Genomic DNA, 15,253 nt, shown 5'->3' on the forward strand with positions numbered 1-15,253 from the left:
AACACCAGGAGAAATTCGTTTTCCCGGGACAGAGAAAGGTCTGCTTGATATGCAAAAGAGCACAGTTATTTGCAACACAGGAGCCCAGAACGTGGTTAGCAAAGCATCCAGTGACTGTTTGATTTGCAGCTTTAAAGAATTCAAGGATGAATAAAACATTGAATTAATTGCCAAAGAACTGTCGCCAGCCTGCATGTGATCTAAGCGGCTTAGAAAGCACAAAATACCCCGAGTCCAGGCCTGTGGTTTCCCTGTTCCTGGCCCCAGAAACTGCGTTTGGCTCACAGTACTTGGTTCTACCTGGAATTTCTCCCTTCAGAACTCTCCCTCTCTCAGTCCAACTGGTCCCACCCCAAGTACCCTCCCTCCAAAAGCCCTCCCTGCTTACCCTGCCCTGCGGTGGGTGCTCTCTTGTCTGATCTCCTATTGCAATGGCCTCATTTGTTGAGTGACTATTTCCTGAGCACTTGCTATGTGCCAGGCATGCTCTGTTCTAGGTGCTGGGGAAACAGTAGTGAGCAAAGCAGAGGGTGACTCCTGCCTGTGGGGAGTGAAAAATGACAAGCAAAAATAGAGAAATTAGTGCATGGGAAATGACAAGTGCTAGAGAGAAAAGCAGAACGCAGGAAGGTGGAAGGGAGGGTAGGAGATGCCAGGAGGGTGGATCTGGTGCAGATCTGGGCAGAGTAGGCAGGGAGGCCCGAGACCCCTGCAGGCGGTAAGGGCAGGAGCCGTGAGAAACATCTAGGGGAGGAATGTGCCAGCCAGAGGGAAGAGCATGAGCAAAGGCCCTGAGGCGAGAAAACTCCCTGGAGTCTGAGACATGGCAAAGGCAGGTGTGGCTGGAATGACCCAGAAGGACGTGCTGGGCAGCGAGTCCAGACAGGTAGCAGGGCCAAGGTCATAGAAGACCCATTCATTCCACTTCCCAGTTTGTTCATTCACTCAACAAATATTTTTGGAAGCCCTACTACGTGCCCGGCACCTGCTCCCCTAGGCCCCGGAATCCAACACTCGATGAGCAGGTCCTGTGCTCTCATGGGGCTCACATTCTGGCAGAAGATAGAGAAGAAGTGAATGAGTAGCTTAAAAAAGGTGATTTCAGAGAGAGATCGGGAGGCATAGGGAGTAAGGCGGTGGAGAGGATGGGCCCGGCAGGGATGAGAGGTGCACCCCGGGGTGGGCAAATAGACTAATTTTGGGGGTGGTAGGGGGTGACTCTCCTGAAGTGGGCAGGACCCCTGTCCCCATTGACACTGTCCAGGCCCATGAGCCCTGCAGAAATTCCTCATTGTTCTTGAGTGACTCTTATCTTCTCCCTAAGCCCATGTAGCAGATGGGAAAACAAAGTCTCCTTCGGGGCTGGGAACTTGGCTTCCACTGTTTGACCTCTCCCCATCCAGTCTGGCAGGTGATGGGGGAGAGAATGGGGTGGGTGGTCCTCATGGAGCCAGCATGAGGGAGGCTCGCAAACCGTGGGTGGGGTCTTACACACGCAGCCTCCTGCAGACCCCCCGCCCTGGGCTGGCCGCCCCAGAGGAGCCACTGGGTTTGGAGAGGGAGGAGCACCCATAGTCAGGAAGGAGGAGCCCCCTCCCCTGCACTGCAGGCACTCTGGGGGCAAGGGGCTCCAGGGCTCTCTGGGTACCAGTGGGCAGGCCCCCCGTCCTGGTTCCAGAGGGCAGGTTCAGGTCAGGAGCAGGGGCCCGGTGTGCAGAGAGGGCAAAGCAGGCTGCGTCTCTCTCTGGCAGCCCGGCTCTGACTCAGGCCCCAGGAAGGTCTCTGCGCAGCTACTCTCCCTTCTATGGGAATCTCCTTCCTGCCTCCGCCTCCACCCACCCTCCATGGAGCCATAGAGATCCCAGCTCAAGACTTCCATGACTCCCACGGGACCCAGGTTGAGAGGACGCCCTAGTGACCAGGCCCTCTGACCAGGCCAGGCCAGACCCTCCCAGCACTTTCGAATTAATCCTCCAACGACCTTGGAGTGAGGACTGCTGTCATCCCTACCTGTTGAGCGGGAGCCCCCTCCCCAGCATTTGTTGAGGGAACAAAGGAACAGGGGGGTGACTCCCCCTCTCTGCTGCCCCAGGGTCTTGGGAGGGCACAGAGGAGGCCTGTGTCACGCAGGGGGAGGGGGAGGAGGTCTTCAGGGGCTGTTCTTCTTGGTCCAGAGGCAACACCTGACTCTGCTCTTCACCACGGGGGCGGGGGGCTGGGTGTCACTTTAAAACAGAAAGTCCTGCTCCCACTCACCAGGCCGCTGGCCCACCAGCTCCGTGTCCCCATCCCTGTGGCCTCAGAAGGCCTGGGAAAGGGAGAAAACAGAGGATGGGGGCACCGAGGCACAGGGAGGGGTGCTGACCAGAGGCCATTGGTCCGGGGGCTGCTCCAGGCACCCGGGGTGGACGTGGCCTTGGGTCCACACGCCCGGACAGGGCAGCTTGGTGGACATCTGTCTGGCTGTCTGCCCCCATTTTCATGTGAAAGGCAGGCGGGACATGACACGGGGACGACGCTGCCATCTGCTCCTGGAAAAGCGCTGTGTTGAGAGCCGTGTGTCCGCAACCAGGGTGGAGAGGCTGGCTGGGGCAGAGGGTCAAGGGGAAGAAAGCCAGCAGCAGGTGCTTGCAGGGCGGCTCATGTGGGGGGTGGGCTCTCGAGGGCAGGGCTGTTCTGGGCTGGGTCACCATCTGTGCCCGTGTCCCTGGAGGCGGTTCTGGGCTCGGCCCGGCTCAGAGGCACCCCTCCCTGCCCAGGGCCCGGCCGATCCGATGCAGCCGGTGCTCGGCCCCTCTCCGCTGCCTGCTGCGGAGCCGACCCCTGAACCGGCTCCATCTGCCTCCAAGGTCTGCCCAGCAGGATCCTGCCTCAGTTCCTCGGCTACCAGAATGTTGGGATGGTCCCTAGGCCACACCTGCTCGGTGGTCAGGAGGTTGTCCCCCTGGGAGGTTCCCTCCAGCTCTGACCCTCCGGGTCTGGACACCTGGACACTCCAACCAGAGGTGGCTCGGGATGAGGGAGCAAAGAGAGGCTCTCCCAGGGAGCAAGCAGGCGGGGGAGGAGGAGGGACACCATCCTCTGGCAGTGCCCCTGTACACTTGAATTTCCAGCGAGGAAGACCAACGGTGGTCTCCTCTTTCTGCAGGGACTCTGCACAGGGGGGCAGGCTCTTTGCTGGCTGCAGAAGCCCCCAGGTCAGGACAGCCCGCTGTCTCACTGCAGACACCTCCCTGCAGCCCAAATTCCGTGCCGACCTCAACAGGATCCCTTTGTCTTGTTTTAGTGGAAAGTTGGTGTGTCCCCTTTTGAGCAGTTCTAGGGGTTGGGGAGGAGGCAGGCTGTTGAGAAGAAGGTGTGCTGCCCGCGTGGCCCAGAAGCGGCAGGAGCATCTGCGGGGGTTTGACGGGTGACTGGCGGGAGGGTCACCCAGACGCAGAAGGAGGAAAGGAGGGACCGGTCTCACTGGCCGCGGCGGGGCAGCCCATATGGGGAACGGAAGGGAAATGCAGGCCCGGCCATTCCTGCAGGGCTTTCTCCCCTGCACACCCGCCGCGCTCACCCAGAGGGAATGCACAGGTATTCTGTTTGTAATTAGAAAGTAATTTAATTAGCTGCTGAAAATGAGGTTCCAGAATTAATATTGAAATGAATTTCTAGCTGTGCCATTCAACATCTTCTCTCCTGCCTGTTAGAAAATCAGGAGGTTGGAGGGAGAGGAGGCCCGAGGAGCAAGCGTGAGGCTCCTTCTTTGGTAGATGCCGCGGCAGCCCAGCTCTGGGCTGGGGAAGGGGAGACACAGCCCCCGGTACCCTCAGACCCAGAGCACCTGCGGGGTCTGGGCGAGACAGGGAGGAAGAGTTACAGTCGACTTTGGGGGTTGATGGCTCTGCCACTCAGCGGCTGTGTGGCCCTGGGCAAGTCACCGAACCCCTCTGAGCCGAGTGTCCTCACATGGAAAACAGGGATGACCTGTTGGGGGATTTGGACTCCTTGAGCTCTGGACTCTGATGTCACTTGTGAGCAAGGCTGTCCCCGGCCGCCTCACCTGAAGTCTCCACCCAGCCCCTCGTCAGCGCCTGTCTCCTGGCAGGTAGCACCACCGCCCACGCTGCGTGTTGCCCTTCTCTCTCTTGTTGTCTGGCTTCCACCGCGAAATTTAAAGTCCTTGAACGAAGGGATTTTGATCTTGTGCTCCTTGCTTTACTCCTAGAACCCATGACACTTGCTGGCCCGCAGCAGGTGCTCAGTAAAGGCAGGTTTGGGTGAGACGGTGAGTGGATGAATGGGTGAGTGGGTGAGTGAGTGAACGGGACGTAGGGCCGCGAGCCCTGGCTGCACGGACAGCTCCTGGGAGAGTTAGCCACCCTGTTCCCCTCTCTCCTCCTTTTCTTCCTTCACTCACTCAACAGTCATCCACAGACTCCCGCCACGTGTCGGGTGCCCTCCTAGGCGCTGTGTGAATACAGCCGTCGGGGGAGAAAAGACTTAAACTCCTGTCCTCTTGGAGGCCGCATTTCGGGGGCAGGAGGCAGACACTGAAGCTTTGTGTAAAGGTTAAATACCCAGCAGAGCGTCAGCTGGGGCTGAATCTTAGGGAGGATGTCGGGAAGGGGGTGGAGAGTGATGGTGTGCTAGTCAGCAGGGCGGGTGGAGGGGACCTCTGGGGACGGCGGCCCGTGGGCAGAGCCCCGGGGGGTTGGAGCAGCCCTCGGGTGTGGGCGTGGGTCAGGGGGCCCTGCAGAGGGCAGAGGCAGGGGGAAGGCCCGGTGGGCACCGCGTGGGGGGTCGGGGGCTGCAGGGGCGGGCGAGGCGGTGCCAGGTGGGCAGAGAGGAATTGGGGGGAAGGGGTGAGGTTGTTCCTGGGGCGCCTGTGGGCGGGGTGAGGGGTTCGGCTTCTACCCCGAGCGAGATGGGAGCGGGTGTCCCAGCACCGGAGGGCCCTGAGCGGGGTTTTGAGGCTCCCTGGGGCCACGCGTGGAGCCCCCACTGGGCAAGGGCAGAGGCCGGGGAGGGGGCACACGGGCTGGACGACGGTGCTTAGGGAGCAACGGGGGGAGAGGGGCTGGAGGGAAGGCGAAGAGGGCGCGGGGTCTGTGCTGTTTCCTCTGGTCCCCTCTTCCCCCTTGCAAGCCTCTTCCCACAGGGCCCCGGGGCCCCGGAGCCCAGGCCACGGTCAGGTGTGCTCACCGCCCACCCAGGGCAGACCGGGGTGGGTCCTGTCGGGCTCGGCCCCCGGGGGTCCCCTGGGCTGGCAGGTGGCTCCAGGTGGAAAGGGGGTGTCAGCGGGGCGACGGGGGGCACCACGGGCAGAGAGGGGTGGCCCCTGGGTGGGCCCAGCCTCAGCAGCAGGAGATCCGGGCCGGGGTGTCAGCGCCCAGGCCTCCAGCATTTGTAAATCAGAGTCACCTGCAGCTCCGGTTACTTACACAGGACAGTCGCGGCGTCCGAAGGCCAAGCTCTGAGACCAAGACGGTGGCAGAGCAGAGTCCAGGGCTTGACTCCTCCGGGGCCCCTTCTTCATGTGCCCGCTGCCGCCCGCCTGCCTCCTGTGGAAGCTTCCAGGAGGCTCTACTGGGCCTTGGGAGGACAGGCTCATTGAGCTGAGGTTCACCGAGGTCTTGCAGGAAGCCTGGGCAGCTCGAGGCCTCCATCGATCAATACCGTCAGCCGAAGCTTCCTGGCAGGGGCCTGGTTCCCAGAAATGGGCTCTCAAGACAGGGCTGTGACAGGCAGGGACATGGGGGACCTGGCCTCCTGGATGCCCTGGCTGGTGGGTGGACGCAGGTCTCCAGGGGTGGCTCTGACCAGGGTCTCGGCAGTCCCAGCGGGAGGGTCCTGGGATCTGGGGGCAAGGGAGGGCAGGACACGGGGAGGGTGCCAGAGCGGGTGCTCACCTGGAGGGCGCTCACCGGGTGGCCCCGCTCATCCAGGAGTGCTGTGCATCCTGGTCACCTGCTGTTGGAGGCGTTGAACACCCTCCACCGTATCACACACCGTGGGCTGGATTTGCCGCTAGATGCCCAGCAGTGACCCTGGCAGTTGACCATCAGTAAGTATCTGTAGAATTGGTCATAGAAGCTGAGCCTGGTGACACCTGTCACGGTGCATCATGGACCCTACCAGCTGCTGAAGGACAGCCTTTTCTAGGGCCTCTGAGCATTGTCTGTTTGCTTGTCTTCTCTTTCTCACTCTGCTCCCCTGCCCCATCAGGCACAAGTGACACTTGAGCCCCCAAAGGTCAGGGGACAATGGGATCTGGGCAGACATGTACCTGGGGCTGAGGAACTACCAGCAGAGTCCCTCCCCAGACTGCTGAGAGGTGCTCCTGCTCCTGCCTTGGGGGAAGATGTGCCACACAGAGGCAGCCTATGTTTACCCCAAGCTGGGGCCGTGCTGGGTGCTAGGGACGCAGGGAGGGAACAGACACTGTCCCCACCCTCAGCAATGCCCAGTCCAACAAGAGCGAACACAAGTCAGGCACTGGGCTGAACCCTCATCCCCCTGCTCGGGGGGAGCAGGAAATCCATCCTGCCTTTGCCCCAACTTCAGCCCATGTCAGGGCTCCCGTGAAGGGGTGCAGAGTAGTACAGGTCAGGATCTGTCTAGTGACAAAATGTAAAGTGGGCTTCCCTGCTGCAGGGTGCATCCAAGTCACTCTATGTCCCTTCCGAGTACTGCAGTGGGTTCCTCCGTGGTCTGCATCCCCCCCACCCTGCCCCCTGTGGTTCCTTCTCCACATTCAGCTACAGGGGCCCTCCTCGACGGGCAGCCCCCTCCAAAGCCAGCATCCTCGCAGCCATCCACAAGGCTGTGCCTGGTCTTTCCCGTTTATATCTCACCCACCCTTGTTACGATGCAAAGCAGATTTATTTGCATGTACAACAATGGGATTAGGAGATAAGATAAAAAGGAAAGCAGTCTTCTGTGGGTAGAAGATCAAGATTCTTAAATAGCTCACTTTGGGCCCAGTATGATGGGAAGACATAGTCCCCACTCTCCTCACTCGCTCCCCTCAGGCACGCTGGCCTGCGTGCTGGGCCACACACACACACACACACACACACACAAGTACACATAACTGAGCCTCAGGACCTTTGCTCTTGTCCTTCCCGCCATCTAGAATGTCCTTTCCCAGATATCCAGCCTACATGGCTTTCTTCCTCAACTAACCCAGTCTTTTCTCAAATGTCATCTGATCAACAAGGCCTTTCTTGGTCACCCACTTTAGAATTGTGCATGCGTGCACATACACACACGCACACATACACACACACACACACACACCCTATCCTCTTTACCTGCATTATTTTTCTCCTTCGTAATTATCACCATTCTATATGCTATTTTTTTGTACTTGTTTCCTTCACTTACTCTCTGGCTCCCCTGCTAGAGCAGCAGCTCCGCAGGGCAGGGACATTTGTTTATTCAAGCTATGGCCATAGCACCTAGTGCTCATTTTCTCTTGATTGGGTGATGAGTGAATGGATGGATGGGTGGATGGATGGATGGATGGATGGATGGATGGACAGGTGGATGGGTGGGTGGCTTTGTGTTGTCCCTTCCAGCTGATCTGGAGGCCTCTGCTTTCTCTGGGCCCTGTATGAGACACAGAGCACTTAAGGAATCCCCCCTGCCTAATGCCACAGGGAGGTGGCTAGAGTCCCCAGATGGTGTGTGGACTTTGAGCAAAGCCAAGACTTGGGCTACTGGCTGGGGTAGAGCCAGTAGCAAGGCAGCAAGGCCCAAACACAGAACCACTGTATCCAGGTGTAGGCTTAGCAGAGGCCCAAAGACATTTTATGCTTGACCTATTTGGTGCTTTTTAAATTGCCATTTTGCCAATATTTAAAAATCAGGAGATTTCACACAAAAGCTCAGGCTTCTTTCAAAAGTAAAGAATTAAGCTCCATGAGGTCTCCCTTCTCTCACATAATGATGGGCCAGACCCCATTTATACAGAGCACGAGCGTTCTGGCTCAGGGTGGGCCCCACCCCCACTCCCGCCCATTCACTACGTAGGTCACCTGCCCCCCCCTGCAGGTGGCTGAGTGGGTAACCCTTTCCCCGAGCAACTGGATCTTTGAGGATGACAGAGAGTCCCTATCCTGCAGCATAGGAGCTGTGGGGGGACTTCAATGTGCCTCAAGTGGCAAAGAAGAAACAGAGAGAATGGCCACTGGGAGGGGCATGGGACAGGCACAGAAGCATCTCCATGGTAGTTGTCTGAGTCAACCCGTGGACCCAGCCAGAGAGTGGATGTCTCGGAGAATGCCAGCTCGAGAGAAGGGGCCTGAGGACTCTGTTGCTCCTTCTGTCACCTGGAACCAGGTATATCTTCAGAAAAGGAGAAGGATTGGCACCACACTGTCTGAGGTCAAGTTTCCATCTTCTTGAAAAAAAGTGACTCAAATGGAACCAAAAATAGCTAACATGGCAGGCACTGTTCTAAGCGTTTTCACAGGAAAGTGTTTTTTTATTTTCTCAGGACCCTAAGTAAAGGTTCTGTTATTGCCGATGAGGAAACTGAGACACAGAGTACTCAGGTAGAGGTGGTCAAGGGCGTGGACTCCTGAGAACAGCTGCCTGGGTTCAATTCCTTGCTTCACCCTTTTATTACTGTGTGACCTTGAGTGAACGCCTAACAGCTCCGGTGTTAGTTAGCTCATGGTAAACTGCACCATAATAATCACAGTGGGTTCCCGGGCTGTGCTGAAAGAGCTGCTACCCCTGAGCACCTGGGCCTGAGCTGCCCAGAGTGAACGCGTCACTGGACAACAGATCTCATCTAAACCAACCCCCCTGGAACTTCCATGTGACTTCATGTTCTGCCTCTTCCAGGAAGCCCTCTCTGACCACCACAGGTTTCTGGGCTCCCTTGCATAACATGCTGCTGGGCAGTGCCCCAGACCTCCCAGGTCAGCTTGTCAGTCATGTGCCTCTGCAACCGATGATGATGGTAATGAATGATGACGATGGTGGCGATGGTGGCGATGGTGGCGATGGTGGCGATGGTGGTGATGGAGGTGATGATGATCGTGATGGTGATGTGGTGATGGTGATGGTGATGATGATGGTGATGATGTGATGGTGGTGATGGTAACAATGGTGGTGACGGTGATGGTGATGGTGGTGATAGTGATGGTGATGATGGTGATGGTGATGGTGATGATGTGATGGTGGCGATGATGGTGATGGTAACAATGGTGGTGATGGTGATGGTGATGGTGACAATAATGAACTATTACTGAGCCCTGATGTGGACCAGGAGGTACATTTCATGTTTGTGTATCACCTCATTAAACTGACCAAAGGCAGACAAAGACTCTGCTGTCAATCCTGCGCCCATCAGGCCTCCTGGCAGGAAGGAAAGACCAGGATGCACAGCTGTTTCTAAGCCCCTGCCATGTACTCAGCTTTTTTACACACACTGGCTCCCTTAACTCTGCAGGATCATGTGTCCATCATCCCCATTTCATAGATCAGCACAGTGAGGCTCAAGGAAGCTGAGGTGACCTGCCCCGGGTCACACAGCCAGTGAGTGGCAGAGGGTGGTCATGCACGCAGTGTGTTTGGTGCTAAACCCCAGATCTGCCCACATGTCCTCCTGGCATTTCCTCCAGACATGAGTGGGAAGAAGATTCCAGAAGGCAAGGCTTGCCCCCAGGTGGGCCATTGGCTCAGAGAAGGTTGTGATGAGACTGTGAGGTAGCATTTTGGGGTTCCCTCCCCTAACCTCCACTGCACTCACTCCACAAAAGGAGACTGGGCCCCCTGCAGAGGCGATGGCTGACCTCTACACACTGACAGGATGGCTTCAGGCATGGCTACATCCAGGGGCTCCTACAACGTCAGTGAGATGCTGCCGCTCATCTCTCAGGCCTGGTTTCCCTCTGTGTTGGTGTCGTTCTCAGACAGGCTCTTCCAGGTGGGGGCAGACTGGTCACTGGCAGCTCCAGGCTTCCATCCACCAACGTAGCAGCCCAAGTAGAAACCAGAGACCTCCTTCCAGGAGTCCAGCTGAGCCCCAGGGTGCTGCTCATCGGCCAGACCGGGGTCACATGAGGAGGGGATTAGGCCACATGGACTGGGAGTGAGAGGAGCTTCCACTGCTGAGCCCAGAGCTGGGTGTCTGGGTGCAAGCTGGGGTGTCCGCGCCCCGGGCAGCAGCAGTGGGTCCCCGGGAGCTGTCCTGCCAGGGAAGTCGGTCTTGGTTGCTGCTTGTGGAGCCTCCAAACCTGCGTCTCTGGTCCTCGCAGCAGCTCTAGAGCCTGCTGACCCCGAAATCCATTTCTTTCTCTGCTCAAACCAGCTGGAGCAGAGTCTGTGGTTTGCCGTGAAGAGCTCTGATACTCTGACCATAAGCCTCATTTTGCAGATGGGGAGACTGAGTCCCAGAGAGGGGAAGTGACTCCCCGGTCACCCAGCTGGCGAGTGTGGAGCTGGGATCTGAGCCCGGGATGCAGGGAGAGGGGTGCCTGCTGCCATCCAGGTGCAGCGGGTCTCCTTCCTGCAGGCGGGGCAGGCCCCAGGGCTGAGCCAGTGGCCCCGCCGCGGTGGCCCTGCAGGAGGACCTGGGCCCGAGGTCCCTCCGGGGTTGGGTGTGGCGCTGTCGCAGCCAGTTCTGATGGATGCTCAGGGCAGGGGCGGACGCAAGGGTGAGCTCTGAGGGCACAGTGATTTTCCAGCAGGACGCGGCCTGGCCCCTTGGGTGTCCTCCTACTGGGCGGGGAAGCCCAACCCCGGAGCAGCGCGGCCCCGGCCCAGGGCCTTCCCGGGGCCCTGACGCTCCTGCTGTCGGCTCTTCTGGGGCAGCCGTGGGCTCCTCAGGGGTGGCACAGGCGGGAGACTCTGGGTCACGTCCCTGGCCCTGACCCCACGGTCTCTAGGGCCTGAAATCTCCACTTGCCCAGGTGTTCAGGCCGTGTGTGTGCACAGGCACAGCTGTCCCTCGGCGTTCAAGCTGCACCTGAGAGCCAGCCCTGTCCCGAGGCCACCTGCAACTCCTCCGTGTGGCTTTTTGTCCCCCCCTAGCTGGAGCCAGGTCACCTATCCCTGGGGCACCTCACATACCTCCCCACTGATCTCCTGCCCCCACTCTGTCCCCGTAGCAGTGATGTGACACTTGAAACTGAAACGTGTAAATCGGTTCTTGTCATCTCTCAGCTCATCGTCCCCTGGGGGTCCTCACCTAACTCAGCATCAGTGCCATAGCCCTGGCCTTGACTGTGGGCCTGTGCCACCTGTTTGCCCTTTGCCCTCCACGACTACTCTCCTCATCTCCCTGCACAGCCCTCCTGTGTAGGGGGGAGTACCTCTGTTCCCCATTAATCTTTAAAAGATTGCCTGGTTATTTTCTCTCATTACCCTTATGTCATCATAAAATTAACTTTATTGGTTATTAGCAGACCGTACTTAGTTTTGTCTGTCTCCTGTTGGCCATTTAAACCACTGGACCTTAAGGGTAGAACACAATCCCAGGTACACAGCAGGTAATTGGTAAATATTCCCTGAATGGATAAATGAATTAGTGAATATATAGTGGGCACAGACAGCCACATCCGTGCACACACACACACACACACACACCCTGGTCTCCCCCCTCCTAACAATGGGACCTTTTCCCAATGATGAGACACAGTTCCTGTGAGCTTTCAAGGAGCCCCCCGTGGAGCCAGGCCCCACCTTCAATCCCCTGCAGATACCTGCTGGCTTAGAAAAAGATACTTATTTAGACTTTTCCTCCTCTGGGCAGAGGATCCTTAAATCTCTGTGGATTTATGTCTTGTCCTTCTCATTTCTCCGTGAGGGTGTGGGAAAGATTCATGGAGGAAATAAGAAGGCAACCCAACTTCCAAGAGTCCGGGGGGCCAAGGCAGCATTTTCACAGGGAAGGAAGCTTTTCCACAGTTGCAGCTGCCCCATGGGTAGCGTCACGCGGTCACCCTGGGGAAGCTCTGCCACCAGCTCCTGTGTCCCCTGAGCCCCCACCTGCCAGTCTGGCCTCCTCCCCACTGTCTCCTCTGTGGTTCCTGCTTCGAGGGATGCGTCTTCTCTGAGCCCCGAGCTGCTCCAGCTGCCCGCTCCCTGCGGGTTTATCTCCACGTGGTCAGGACGCTGCTCAAGGCCCCCCCGGCACCCACGGTTCCCCCCGGGGTCGTTCCTCACCACGGGCTTTGCTTGCCAAGTCACAGACAGGACCGTGTTATGTCACAATACGCCATGAAAGCCATGCTACAACTTTGAACCTCTGTAAATATTGAAAAGTAATGAAATTATATTCTAAGTCTTATAAAACATTCATTGCATCAAGGGCCCCTGGTATCATAAAAATATACACATATACATTAAAAGATAACTCTCCAGGACCATAAATATGACACGAAATTAATATAAGGGCTGGAACGGACATTAAATCTTCTATTCACATAAATAAATATACTTTTCTTTCTAGAGTTTTGGAGGCTGTTTTGGAATAATTTATTTGGCCCAAGTTTGTGACAAAAGCTGATTCAAAGGCCAGGCTTTGGAGCAAGTCAGGTGGGACCTGGGGTCAAGTCCAGGTTTGATCCTAAGGGCTGTGTGACCTTGGGAAGAACATCAGATCCTCTGCGCATCAAGTTCCTCATCTGTAAAATGGTAATAGCAACAGGACCCCTTGTCACCAGGTTCTCCTGAGGACACAGTGGAGTCCCACACATGGACAGCTGCGATGGGACCTGCTGATTGCTCATTAAGCTGGAAACTTTGCTGTTCACCTAGGCTCTTGGGAACTCTCCAGGGGGCCCCCCAATATACCAGGTGCTGCTGAACTCCTAGAGAGAGAGGCCTTAATGGATCTTCATAAATAGTTAAACAATAAAAATATGCTCCTAGGCATATATATATATATGGAAGAGCATAGTGATTACACAATGGGCCCTAATGTAATAAAAGTTACATAGACCAGATTAGAAATACAACTCTCTCTGGCCCATAAATTTGACCTACAGCTTGCACATGAGCTAAGGAAGACATTAAACATTTCATTAATGCTCATTTGTTGGGCCTTTTAGAATTTAGAGCAAGGTCCCCGTAGACGTGTCTGCTGCCCCCACTTTGATCTGCTTTTCTGGGATTTGGAATTCACCCCTGTACCCTGAGCAGGACTTCCCATCTGCTCAAGACTCAAGGGAGTTCATTCATCCAACAGATACTTGTGGAGTGCTGGCTCCATGCTAAGGAAGGTTCTAGGCCCTGGGGATGAAACCCTGAATGACAGCAACCCCCCAGAAAAACAGATAAAAGCCACTGTTCTCTTAGACTCTCTGGGCTAATCAAGTGAAATAAAGACAAGAGGAAGGGAAAACCAGCGGCCATTTGGGAGGGAGGGAGAGAGAGAGGAAGGAAAACAAACACCAGCGCGTTGAAGGTTTGTTCTGTGTTGGGCTCTGACGCGCTGTCCTGCTGGAAGTTCAGGGCGACCCATTGGGTGCAAGGTGCTATGAGGTCCCCCCATTTTACAGATGTGGAGACTGAGGCCCAGAAAGGATAAAGGGACCCAATGGGAAGTGGTAGAGGCATGAACCGAACCAGGCACATCTGGATCCAAAGCCTCTCAAAGGTTTGGAATGAATGAATGGTTTCCAGAATGAACGAATGAGTGGATATATGAGCGCATACACATTACTCTAAGGGCCCCTCCAGCAGGGATCCCTCGAAGACTTTGCAAAACCCGGGGAGAGTCAAGACCTTTCTTTATGTCCTCTTACCTGCTTTCTAATTCCCAGAAATAATCCAGGATCGAGATGGAGACAAGGCACCTGCTCCTCCTCACCTGCTTGCTCTCCCTGCTTTTGCCCTCACCCCCTCCAGTCCGCTGTCCACTCCAGCCAGGGGAATCCTGCGAAAGCCCACGTCAGGCCATGCCGCCCTGCACAGACCCCTCCATGGCTCCCACCTCATTCAGAAGACAAGCCGCAGGCCTCGAGAGGGACCCGGGCCCTGTGTCCTGCCCCGTCCCTCTGCATCCCTGGGCCCAGCTCCTCCCCAGGCTTCGCTCCCTCTGCTCCTGCCACGCCTCCTCCAACACACCAGATACGCTCCCACTCTGCAACAGTTGTCCCTGCTCTTCCCTCTGCCTGGAAAATTCCTCCCCAGGGTCCCCTGGCTCCCTCCGTTGGCAACCTAGGCCTCCTCTGTGAAGCCCACCCAGACCACCTACTTTCTCACTGGGCCTCACCCCTGCTGTCCTTCCTTCTTCTCCACAGCACGTCACCAGCTGACAACCTTCTTACAGTATCTCTGCTGCTGTACGTCTCTCGCTCCTAGAGGGTGTCTGCTCAAGAGGGCAGGGATTCTTTCCCAGGCCGACCCGTGCTCTCCCTGGCTGGAATTGTTTTCATCTCCATTACAACACATCTCAAACATCAAACATGAAAGCCTTTGCTCGATGTGTTCTTGGTGCCAGGCACCGTGGCCGCCTCTATCCTACTGAGACTGGCTGTCAGTGAAGCCCAGGACAGGCCTTTGCTGATGGACCCAGTCACTGTTTCTCTTTGCTTCATCCAATTTCTGTAAGTGATATTTCCCTGCATGACTTACCCATACCTTATTCTGTAAGAAGGTCATTTGAGTAAACTGAGTCCCCAGTTAGAAACTGAAAGTTTCTTCAGACAAAAGATCTCTTCTCCAACGTGTCTGGTCCCTAGACTGCCAAGGGCAGTGCAAGGGAGGCAGAGAGTTTTTGTCTGTCTCACTCACTTCTGTACTTCCAGCACACAGAGCAGTGGCTGGTATACAGTGGATGCTCCCTAAATGTTTGAGTTGGCATGGATGTGAAAGGGATCGGCAGCAGCTGAGGAGAGGGACTTCAGTCGGTGTGGGGAGTCACATTTGAGCTGAGACCTGAAGGATGAGAAGGAGCTACCAGGAAGAGAGGTGGGGGGATAGCATATGCAAAGGCCCTGGGGCAAGAACGAGCTTGGTGAGTTGGAGGAACAGTAAGGAACTCGAGGCAGCTGCACTGGAGAGGGCTGGGGGAGAGTAGAGAGAGATGAGTCTAAGAGGTCAGCAGGGGCCAGGCCGTGCAAGGTATTGAAGGTCATGACAGGGAATTTGGGTTTTATTTTAAGTGCAATAGGGAGCCACTGAAGGATTCAGAGTAGTGACACAATTGATTTATTTGATTTTTTTTTCAAGATTTTATTTTTAAGTATTCTCTACCCCCAACAGGGTGCTCAAACTCACAACCCCAAGAATGAGCCAGCTGTCT

Source organism: Canis lupus, chromosome 24, assembly GCF_003254725.2.
Source record: "Canis lupus dingo isolate Sandy chromosome 24, ASM325472v2, whole genome shotgun sequence".
Lineage (NCBI taxonomy): Eukaryota > Metazoa > Chordata > Mammalia > Carnivora > Canidae > Canis > Canis lupus.